General features: G+C 50.2%; 1 pseudogene; it reads right to left on the reverse strand.

Moving 5' to 3' along the window:
* Positions 1-560: 560 nt before the first annotated feature.
* On the reverse strand, positions 561-4,166 carry LOC123288255 (MHC class I polypeptide-related sequence B-like; annotated as a pseudogene).
* Positions 4,167-12,241: the final 8,075 nt, after the last annotated feature.

Below are 12,241 nucleotides of genomic sequence, written 5' to 3' on the forward strand. Positions count from 1 at the left end.
AGTCTATAATGTTCTAAAAATTATGGAGTTACACATGCACACAGGATGAATTTTATGGATGTACACTGTAGAGAAGCAGAATTGGCCACCCCAAATGTGTCTCTTTGGCTTGATTATTTTTAAAACAAAAGACTCTGAAAGAAACTTTGACCTTCTCCTAGCTGCCTAAAAGAATTTAAGATAGAAGTCCTGTCCCCAGGACAGGCCATCACCATAGATATCTCTGGGTACCAGTAGACTCAGAGGGTCCTTGCTAAGCCCATTCTTATCAAAGTTCTGTCTACCAAACATTTGATTTTCCATCTCCATGTGAACTGCCCTCCTCCCCTTAGAAGTCCCAAACCACTACCCGCAACATCCTCCTTTGTCTTTAGCTGAAAATGGTATTTCAGGTGGTGTCTTTGGCCTGTCTGGCTGAGTTACTCAGTTTTCCTGGGTTTCTCCCTTGTATACATGTTATTAAGCTTTGTTTGATTTTTCTCCTGTTATTCTGCCTCATGTCAGTTTAATTCTTAGACCAGCCAGAAGGACCTAGAGGGTAGAGGAATTGTCTTCCTCCCCTACAAAATCATACCTCCATAAAGCTGTTAACAAAAGAAAAAGAGGAAGCACAGGAGAGCTGATAGCTGAAGGAAAGAGTCTCACAGAGACAGACAGAAGCAGAACAAGTAAAGAAAGAAAAAAAGGACATAGGCCTTGGACATTCAGGGATTTTTTGAGAACAAGGTAACCAAATGTCAAGGAGGACATACTCAGGCAGGACATCAGCCTTACTGCACACAGCGACTTTTCAGATCTCCCACTCACCCTGTGAAGCACACAGGGCAGGTGTAATTATCCTAATTAACAGATGATGAAAGCAGGCACAGAGGGGACTCACCTCCCCAAGATCACACCAAAGTGGTGCAGACAGCAGGCCTGTATCTCCTGGACACTTCACCAGGTCCCTGTGCCCTGCTCATACCCCACTCTCCACCTGTTTCATTGCCTTTATTATATACTAGAGAACAGACATTTTCTCTCCCCCTTTTAACTCTTCTTTCAAGCAATTAGGTTGTGGAGCAAAAATTGTTTCCTGCCATCCCTTACTGCACATTCACTTGGCGCTGACCACACCAAGAAATGGACATTAGCTCAGGAAAGGCAACCTGAGGACACAAGAGCACTGACAAAATGCCCATCTGTAAGTGGTCCTGGAGACTGTGCCCCACGATGGGCTGGATGGGAAAAGAACTTAGAGGCAGGATGAAAACAGTAACCAAGGTCCCCTGGAGAATGGACTGGTTCCCTAAAATCGTCCATGTATATCTGTTCTTCCATATTCTCTGAAGGGAAGCACCAGGAAGCATGAGAATACGCTATGGGCAACTTGAAAAAGAGTAGAGGCTAGGAGTGACTCAAAGGATAACAGAATCCAGCTCCTACAGGAAGAATCTGAGGAGCTACATAATGGAGAAAAGACCATTATTTCTGCCCAAAACCCATTGGCCTGTCAGGGCTCCCCAAGGCACTTCACATACAGGAGGCTCAGGCACTATGCAAGCACCATATTTGGGCATCATGTGCATTGTCTTGCTTCCTTACAGTGGCAGGAGAAATTAAGGGAAAAGGAGGAAGGTAAACAGACAAAATAGGCTAGGTACATCACGCCACACTCCCCAGCCCTATGCCCCACTTCCTCTTCCTCCCCAGGAGATCCAAGACTTCCCCCATTTGATCCCCTTGACCCCAAGTTCCTTGTGGGCCTTGCCCATAAGCACGTGATCCCCACCACAGTTCAACAGGACAAGCCCTGCTGAGCCTGACATGAAAGGAATGAGATCAGAGCACAGGTGGGAGCCACGGCCCTCCCTGCTGTCAGCTGATCACTCTCCTTATCTAGACAGCATAGAGAAGCCCAAATTAAGAATTCAAGATTCTTGGCTCCGGCCTTGGCCACGTGCACAGATAAGCAGCATTTGTGGACTTACTGCCCCCAATTCCTCTCACACCTACTCCAACTTGCGTCTCCTGTTATACTCCAGTGAGCAGGAAGACTTGTCATCTCCACTCCTATCTGTGCAGAAGGAGAAGAGAGGGGTCCTGCACATTTCAGCAGAGCCCCTCTCATCACCATCCACTGCCCAAGTTTATCACCTGAGCTTTCTTCAGCTGATGTGTCTTCTCCTTGCACACCAAAGGGCATACACAATAATGGCACTAATAACAGCAACCCCCAGAATGGGTGGCCATCCACTCTGCTGCACCAGGGCCTTTCCTGAAAAACAGCCTTATTATAACCTGGGCACCCAGAGCACAGGCATGCTCTCCTCTCTCCCACCCTGGCCCCTGACCCTACCAGGGGCAGAACCCCCTCCAGGAGCATCCCAGGCTCTCCAGAGGGCACAGGGTGTGCAGTGTGGTTCCCGCTATGTTCCACGTGACACATGAACCTCTGCTCTTCTCCTTGGGGAATCCTTATGGCCACCCAGGTGTGGTAGGTGTCATTCCCATAGGGAAGGACCCCCCCAGACTGCTGGGCTTCCTGGCTCAGGGGTTCCTCATCCTGAAGCCAGGTCAGTGAGATGTTCCTGAGAGAGAACCCGAAAGCCCAGCAGGTCAAGGTGACCATGCCCTCCCAGGCCTGGCTGCGGGTCACGTTCACTGCTGGCTGCTCTGGGGAGGAAAGCACAGAGGCAATGAGGCTGGCGGCCAAGTTCTGTTCCCCTCCAAGGGAGACAGAGAGAACAGGGCTCTCCCCACCTTTCCAACTCTGGCTGAAGCCCCCATTGACCCCAGACCTTCTCCAAATCTGTTCTGCACCCTGGGGTCCAATTCCTCCCAGTCCCGGAAGGAGGATGGGCAGGATTTAGGTCTCTTTCTCTTGAATCCAAGTGCTGATGCTGAGTAGGGGGATGTGAGGGGTGGTCTTTCTGTGACAGGCAGGCTGGGAGCCAAGGGGACTGGCCCCCCAGACTGCAGGTTTCCTCTCGTGCCTGACACTCACCTCCCCAGATTCAGCGTTCTGTCTGAGGGTGCACCGCTTCCCTGGTTTATGGAGACTGGGACAGTTCCCCACCTGTGTGGTGTCTTTATCCAGTGGCTCTAACAGGACAGTCAAATCACAACACAACATGCCAACACAACACATATGCATCCCATAGTACAGGGATGGTCCCCTTGGGCAGAGTTGAGGGGGATGCTTCAGGAGTCTGGTGGTTAGGAGGGCCCTGACCCAGGGTCATACCTGTTCTCTCCATGAAACCCATCCAGGATTCCAGATATCTCCACAGCCTTCCACAAAGCTCTCCCTACACATGGGCCCAGTAATCCTTGCTTTGAAAGCCATCTGTGTCCCAGGACTTCTTGATCTCCACAGTCAGGGTCTGAGCCAAGAAGTAGAGCATCATTCATCATGGGTCTTGGGGTGATAAGAGAGGAAGAGCTCCCCATCATAGTAGAAATGTCTTAAGCCCCTGGCGCTGTTGTCTTCTTGAATCTCGCAGCCCCAAATCTCCTGGAGGGAATGCAAGTCTGTCCCCACTCAGCAGTGACTTCTCCATTCTCTGTGTCCCTCTGCCTTCCCCGCCCAAGTGAGAAACTCCAGCCAGGACCCCCCTCCTTTCTCTCCTCCATGTCTTCCTGTGCTGGCTGAGTAACAGCCACCTCCATGCTGAATTCCACAGTCCCCAATCCTCACCCCCTCTCCCAGCCTAATCCAATGGAAAGACACAGGTCCCTGCTGTCTGCCCTAAACTTTCCTAGAAAAGATCTTACATCACTCAGGCACACTCCCCACTCTCACCTCCTTTCTGGTCCTGCAGGACCATGGTTTCTGCCAGGGTCTTTCTGTTGTCCTTCCCCTTCTCTGTCAAATCCTTGGTTTCTATGTCCCACATGTCAGTTCCCAGGACAGCTTCTGCCCACAGTCCCTAGGGCTCTGCTCTGCCTTTCTCACTATCATAGTGCAGGAAGGGCTGACCATCCAAGTGTCCCTCAGCAAAAAATCTTGGTTGCACAGATCCATCCTGGGACACCACTGTGAAGTCATAACAAATACTGGGATCCTGGGCAAAGAGGAGACCAGATGAAACTGCTTCCCGGATACAACTGGACATCAGATGTTTCACAGAAAAGTTCTGCTGTCTTGAGCTTCTCAAGGTCTTGAGGATGCAGAAAATGCACATGAGCAAAAGGACAAGAATGAGATTTCCAATACAGGAAAGTAGGAAAGGGGAAAGGAGGAGAGGAGAATTAAGGAATGGAAGGAGGGGGATGGAGATGGGCAAACATGTAGGACAGGTGCCAGGAGAGGGAGGCATGGTTGTCCTAAGGGTCCAAGTAGGAGGTCAAGGGGAGAGGCTGGCCTGCAGGGAACAAGGGAGATGCAAGAAGGCCATGGTGAAGGGGAGATCTTGTCAGCTTGGGAGTGAGGGCATGTGAGGGGCCCAGGATGGGAGGGATCCATGGTCAAGTTGACTGTGGTGCAAAGGCAGTTAGGGTGAGATGGGGAGTGAGGGGCTGTTGCCTGTGGTGAAGGCTCATCATGGACAAGCTGGGGCCAAGTGAGGGTGTGGCAGTGAGGCACAAGGGGTGGATTGTGACACAAGGGAGTTTAGGGTAGGCCAGTACCCCTGGAGGAGGTGAAAGTGTGGGCCTGGGCCCAGAGTGGAAGAGGCATGATGAGGCCCCAGGTGGGGAGGTGGATGGACCTACCAATGTCCCCTGGGGAGAGGTGGGTGGTGGGGGTCTCAAAAAGGCAATGCAGTGTGTCCAAAGGTAGTTTAGAGTTAGAAAGAAGGAGGAGGGATGGAAGAAAAAATAGATCTCAAATGCCAAGGTACACAGCCTGGGGAAGGACCTACACGGTGGGAGTGGCTCAGGAACAGAGGCAGGTCCTATCTCCAAAGAGGGTTGGGTTAGACCTCCAGCACAGGAAGGGCAGTGCTTGGAGAAGGCCCACTGTAGGGAAAGAGCGGAGCCAACCAAGTGTCATAAATAAGGATTTTGGCTATGTGGTGTAGGGACTGAGAGGCCAGTGGGGTCAAGGAACCAAAGGGGGAGGGATGAAGGCCAAGGAGCTAGCAGTTGGACCAAGAGTAGTTTTTCATGTCGGTGGTGGGTACTGAGGAGCACAAGAGGCAGCAGAGGAGATAATGGTGAGAACTTGGGACTGGGGGCTGTGGAAGAGCACTGCACAGGGGTGACTGGAAGAACGCGGGTTAGGGTGACAGGAGGGGGTGCTCTGAGAGAGGGTGAGTGAGGTTAGGGTGGTGATTGCAAGGGTCCCATTGGAGGGGGCTTGTGAGAGATAAGAACTTGGTGAAGGCCCCAGGCAGATGGGCACAGGGTGGGATCAGGGCAAGGTGCCATGGCAGGAGGGGTGCTGATAGTCCAGGGAGAGAGGGAGTCTAGTACCTGTGGGCTGGAGAGTGGAGGCCTTAAGAGGGTGAGGTTTGGGATAGAGGAGTAGGGTTGGGTGGTGCTGGGTGAAAGGCTCATGATGAAGCAGGGCCAAAAGCAGGAGCCTGTACTGGAGGGGAGGGAGGGCAACTGGGCATCAAGACAGGAGATGGGTCTGTGCACAAGGGATTGTGCACTGTGTCTCAGGGCTCCCCTTGGTGAGGGCAGGAGTGGAGTGGGGATGGAGGGAAGACCACCTGGGCAAAAGGCACCCCCAAAAAGTTAGGGTTCAGGAAAGTCATGAGGAGTTAGAAGCCAAGCAGGTGAAGGCTCCTTGTAGGCAATGGCCCATGAGCGGAGGAGAAGGGACTTGCCGTTGGGGGAAGAGGAGGAAGGGAGGACGCACTAGAGAGGGTCAGAGAACTGCAGAGAGGAGGGGATGGTGGGAGAAGGGAGGACAAAGGACTGAGGGGCACATGGCATGGCAGGAAAGGAGGCCAGGACAGAACCTGGTGTGGGAAGCTGGCATATCAGAAAATTAGAGTTAACCTTGGAAAGGGACAGTGAGATGGGAGGAGGGTGGAGACCAGAGAAGTCACAGATGGAATCCCTTGGCCAGAAGCCTTCAGACTCTACCCTCCCTCAGTGTGAGAGTCAGGAGCAGCCTCAGTGCCCACAGCAGGAGGAAACACGGTTAGAGCCTGGGATCCCCCATAGAGCTCCTGGTCACTAGAAAAAGGCCTCTAACTCCTAGGAGTGAGGATTACGCCTGCCTGGATTCTCCTTGTTACCCAAAGCAGGAATTGGGACAGGAGCAGAGAGGACAGTACTCAGGGCCCTGAAAGGACACCCCAAAAACTGGTGGGAAGTGTTGTCTGAGCCTCCGACCTCCAAGGGCCCTTGAATGTCATTCAAAGCACCAGCCCAAGAAGCAGCCCAGGGCCCGGGGTGGTCGGAAGGACTGAGATGTTCAAATGGGAAGAGGAAAACAAAGAGAGCAGAACATGGGGGCAGGGGTGGAATGAGAAGAGACCTTGAAAGAGATTGGAAAAGCAGAAAGCAGGGTGAGCTGGAGTGGCGACAGGCCATGTCCAGCCCCCAGCCCCCCTCCCCCGACGCCACACTGCAGGCGCGATGGTCCCCGTGACACTCACAGAATCCGCCCCCTCCAAGCCCCCCAGACCCCTGGAACTGCCCTAGGGTCCTATCTGGCCAAGGACCTCAATGAGCCACCTCAGTAGCGGTGGTACGCAAAGAGCCAGAGGGCAGCGCCGGCCGGGAGCAGGAGGACATGGCACAGTCACATGGCCACAACTTTGCCAACCTCGCAGCAGGCCAGAAAGCGGCAAAGCTCAGCTGAGCCCCAGCAAATGCGGGCGGAAATTGATTAAGGAATATACCGGGCCCGCTCCACCACGCTTCTTTTGCATGGACTCGTGAGCAGGGAGCAATGGGCTACACTTGTGAAATGTAACGCCCCCGGTGAGCCCAAGCAGAGGGGGAAAAGCGGAAACCTCAGCCAACTAGACCTGACATCATCGCCGTTCTAAGCGCCAATGCTGGCAAAGCGTGTGAGGTGGGATCTCCAGGCAAGTTAGACCTCCCGTGAGTGCAGCCAAATACCACAGGGACAGGCTCTGAGCAGCTGAGTGGTAGGGCCCCAACCTCAGGGGCACCCAGATCACTGCCTCCCTCCTCACCAAAGCCGACTCCCCGCCCAGGAGCATCGCTATCCTCACGGAGCTCCTTGTAGAGACACTCACCTACCTGCTGGCCTCTCCCTGGCTTCTTCCTTTCAGGACAACCTTCTCTCCTACACACACCTCTCTCCTTAACCAAGCACAGCATTCTTGGCAACATCACTAGTGACCAGATTTGCATACCTCTATGCAGATTTCAGCCACCTCTGCTGTCTCTCAGAAGCAACTTCCCCAGTTGAATCACTCAGAGTCCAAACTCACTTAGATCTTGCAGCCTCCTCCACCTCCCAGTGACTCCAGAGCCAACCAGGTCTCTTTTCCTATGGCCACATCCTGTAAGTGTCTATCCAGTCCTCGAGGGATCACAGCCCAATGGGGCGGCTCCCCACCTTCCCCTTCAACAACAATGTCACTCCAGACTCTGCCTTCCAACCTACCTCAGGACATCTGCACCTCTTGGAACATCTGCCTCTCAAATCCAACAGGTCTACAAGGAAACTACACCTCTCCCACCAAACCAGCCTCTCCCCCTCCCCTACTTCTCTTAGCATCACCATCCTCAGTCCCTTCTGATCCCCCTTTCCCCTGCCTCATGGACTCAAAGTCAACTCCTCCAACCCCTTTTCAATCCCACAGCCACTACCTTAGTCCAGGCTTTCATTTACCTCAGCCTAGAAAACTGTAAAGCCTTCCTGAACACTGTGCCTGTCCCCAGATATAACTATAAGGTCTCAAGCCATCCACAGCTTGCCCATCTGCTGTATTTAGTACACAATGCCTCTCCTCTACCATCAAAGTCCACAGCTGCCACAACCTGCTGTCTGGCATCACCCCCATTTCTCTGGAGGCATGTCCCCTGGGTTGCAATAAAAATGGACCCTCCCCATCTCTTTACCCTGTCCCACCAAAATGTCACTGCTTAAGCATTTCCCTCCTCTGGATTACTCTCACCTCTGCCTTCCAACCCATCAGAGCTGCACATCCTAAAAGATCATCCCAATTAGATGATGGTGATGGTGGCACAACCTTGGGATTATACTAAAAACCACCTAATTATACACATTAAAAGGGTAAACTATGTGATATATGGACTATATCTCAATAATATTAATATTAATATTAACAAGAATGCCATTGTGAAAGACCTTACTGAAGGCTGTGCTTTATCCCCAACACACATCTCTTGGTCTTTGGAACATTTCGCCCATGGTCCTCAATCTTGGCTGCTTCTTAGAACCACCTGGAGAGTTCTTACACTCCATATACCCAGGCCGAGGCCAAAACCAATTGAATCAGTGTCCCTCGAGTTGGACCTAGACCTTAGTATCTTTTCAAGCTCCCCCGACGATTTCAATGTGTAGGCGAGTCTTAGAACCACTTGTCCAGCCCGGGGTTTGAACCTCCCCGATGGTACCAAGCGTGCCCTGCCTTGAACCCCATCTTACCAACTTACAATCTCCCCATTAGACAATGAGCCACTCCAGAAGCAGGAACTGCTCATTTCACCTTTGTCTGCCCTGCAAATCCTTTTTCAAAGTTGAACTGTACCCACCATTACTAACCACTCCACTAAGACCCTTCCCCTAACACTTTTTCTGTGGACGGAAAAGTCATGCATCAGAAGGTTTTAACAATTTCTTAGATTTCACATCCATTTTTATTAATTTGACCATCATACTCTATTTCACAAATCAGGAATTGGGTCCTGTCCCATCTCAGAGAGGTTCTTTTCCTTGCTAGAGGTCACAAGGGGAGTGCGAGTGTTAGAGGCAGATGGAACCCAGCTCTCCTGACAGCTGGTCCCAAGCCCTTCTATCCAAGATGTCAACCCTTCTTGAGGACTTCCTAGGTGTGGCAGCTCCAGCAAACTGTCTCATTCAGCTCACCCCTCCCTCCAAAAAAAGTACTTTTAATACCTTAAATGAAAATAAAAATAATAATAATAATAATATACTATAATATAATAATAATAATATAATAATAATAATGCTGTTCCACAGCATTTAGAGATGGTTGCAATGAGAGACGAAGCCATTCCCACTCTTTCTGGGAGTTAGGAGAGGCTCTGATGGTCTCGAGCTCCGGATTTGGGGTGCTCCCCAGGATCTAGGCCTGGCTGCCCCTCGTCCACCAAGCCTCCCAGGTCATCTTCCATACAAAGCCCTCTCCCCTCAACCCCACCCTACTTTCAGCCCTCTTCTCTGCTGCTCCATAAACTTTTTCTCCTCCATTCTCTCCTTTAGACCCCTGGCCTCACAAGCATAGAGGCGTCATCCTCGCGCAGACCTCAGAGACCTCTGCTGGATCCGGAAAAGAAACTAAAAAGCCCCAGTGAGCTTACATAACCCAAGGCAGGGCGGCCTGAGCACATTTTCAGGTGGGCTGGTCCAGAGTTTATGGGGACGATTGAAGATCCCCCGTCCTGCCCCCGCCCCTTGCCCCACTCTGGCCTAAACAAAATAAAAGTTGCTCATTGATATAAAAGCAGAATGAAGGTGCCATGGGCAGAGTGGAAGGGAAAAGAGTTGTATTTAGGTTTCTAGTTCTCAAACTCTTGGACAGTTACACCTGCCGGTGGTGAGAACGCAGACCTGCCGGGTTCTGCAGGACATTCGGAGCCCCAGAGTCTGGAGGGAGATCTGGAATCTGACTTATTTTAAACAGCATCCTGGGTGATTCTGAGGCAAGTGAGTAGGGAAATGCTGCTTCCAGTCCCCTCCCCTACAGGGCCCAAACCTTGGATTCCAAGACCTGAAAACCCTTCCCACAGCCTGGCGTCACCCCAGACTCACCCCAGGAAGGAAAGTGTCTGGCGCGGGAAGGTCCTGTTTCAATCGAACTCTGCCGGCCTGATGAAAACCAACGACTAAGAATCCAGGACAAAACCACCGAGCTTCTGTCACCTTCGGTGAGGAATATATTTTAGACCTGGTGTGACTTCCATCAAAGACTGGAGTGGCTTTCACTGAAACAGTGACAGCGCGCTCTGGTAGAGCTTTGCTGCCTACAAAATGCGCCGGTGACCAGAGCGCTTTGGAGTCTCTGTACCTGAGGGTTCTGAGTTGGACACAGTCGTACGTGTTGACCAGGGGGCTCAAATATGCAGGGAATAAGATGTAAAGGAGAGAGTGGGAAAAGGAGGGAGGGAAGAGGGAAAGGAAGAAAGAAAGAGAGAAGAAAAAGGGAGAAAAATGCTAAAGGGGAAATAAATTTTAAAAGATATAATTTTATTATTTCTAACCTTTATTTTCCCCCTCTATTTAGTTTTGTCTTTTATTAACATTTGACTCCAGCTGATTTATCCCTCTCTGAATGCATAAATAGATGGCTAATTTTGTTATTGCCGGACCATTTGAGAGTAGGTTGCAGATCTGGACCCTTTACCTCCAGATGTGGTGGAGTGTGTCTTTTTTTTCTTCTTCTTCTTCTCCCCAAAGCCCCCTAGTACGCAGTTGTATATTCTAGTTGTGGGTGCCTCCGGCAGTGGCATGTGGAACACCTCCCCAACATGACCGTGCCAGTGGTGCCAAGTCCGCGCCCAGGACCTGAACCGGCGAAACCCAGGCTGCCCAGGTGGAGCGCGAACCCAAACACTCGGCCACGGGGCCAGCACCTGGAGTGTGTCTCTTAAGAAAAAGAACACAGTGATTTGTTTGTTTTGTTTACAGAACCAAAGTACAAATTTCAAAGAGGATAATATTTTTAAAACCAACTTCTTTGGGGCATACTTTACATACAATATAGTGCATCTATATGGAATGCAATTGCATTTGAAATGGTTGACTTTGGGCAATTGTACACACCCATGTCACCATTGTAGATGCAGAACGTTTCCATTGTCCCTAAAGAAAAGCCAGGTGATAAAATTCTATGCAACCATTATAAGGAATAAGATATATTTTTAATATATTGCTATGAATATATGTGCTCAGCATACATCTAAGCTTTTGTAAAAACTAAAGAACATACTGAATTATAATGCCATTAATACCACCTACATAATATAATATATATTTTAAATACAGGGAAACCTGGAAGATTACTCACCAAAGTTTTGACAGTGGTACCTCTGGGGACTGAAATACCTTGGTGACTTACACTTTGTCTGAAATTTTGGAATTTTATCTTTTAATATAAATTTGGATTTGTATTGGGGAGGATGTCAGAGAGAGAATATTTCTGTTTAAAAATATTATGAAGCTAAACCCCAAAGTCAGTAAGTTACAGATTTTTAAAAACCAGAATGTTAATTAAAACCCAACACTAGATATTTTCTCTTTTAAGATAATGCTTCACATTTCGATAGCTCTGAATCTTTTTAAATTGTTTCTGAAAGGGATGTTTTTAGTGGGGTCGACAGACAAGTCACAACTATGACAAAAGGTGCAGGCTAGAATTAAAAGAAGTGTAAAAGCCAGTGCAGGCACCAAGGAGGCTGTCACAGTTACACTTCAACCACATTCGAACCCCAAGTTGCCATAGCATCCTCGGGTCTTAGACAAAGTCAGGGCAAATCTTGTTGCTTGAGCATCGATTTGCCCTTGAGAAAGGTCAAAGGCTCTGGAGCAAGTCTAAAGAATGACACTGACTTTCTGATCGAAAGCACTTTCAAGAATGTTTGGGCAAAGGCAGGGTCTGTAAGAGGATCCAGCCCATCTGGGTGATGCTCTCTCAGGCTCACCACTTGTCAGTGGCTGCAAGGAGACAATGCAGAGAAACTGCACTGGCAGGTCTGAGATCATGAAGGGCTTCCTGGGCCGAGCACTGGGGCTCTCCTTTGCTCCGGTGTGAGTGGGATGAGGGGTGGGGTGGCAGCGGGGAAGCAGGAACTCAAGCAATAACTGCCCAGAAAGGAAGCGTGGAAGGGAGGGCCCAAAGCCCCCACGCCCTTCCTTCCTTCCTCGACCTCGCAGCCCCAGCCTCCCTCAGCCCAAACTGTAGGTGGAAGTGCAGAGACCTGAGCAGCTAAGTAGGTTCGAGCAGGCACTGTGGGCCTTGTGATGGTGCCTGGCTCCCTTCTTCAGGTGACTGGTGATGAGTTCAAACTGGGAGGAGACTGTAAATGTTTTCCTTTGAAAAGTAGGTCCCTATTTCCCATGCCTGCTGATTTACCAAATTCATCTTAATAAAATACAAAAACAAAATAAAACAAACTCTAC

This window comes from Equus asinus, chromosome 8, assembly GCF_041296235.1.
Source record: "Equus asinus isolate D_3611 breed Donkey chromosome 8, EquAss-T2T_v2, whole genome shotgun sequence".
In the NCBI taxonomy this organism is placed as follows: domain Eukaryota; kingdom Metazoa; phylum Chordata; class Mammalia; order Perissodactyla; family Equidae; genus Equus; species Equus asinus.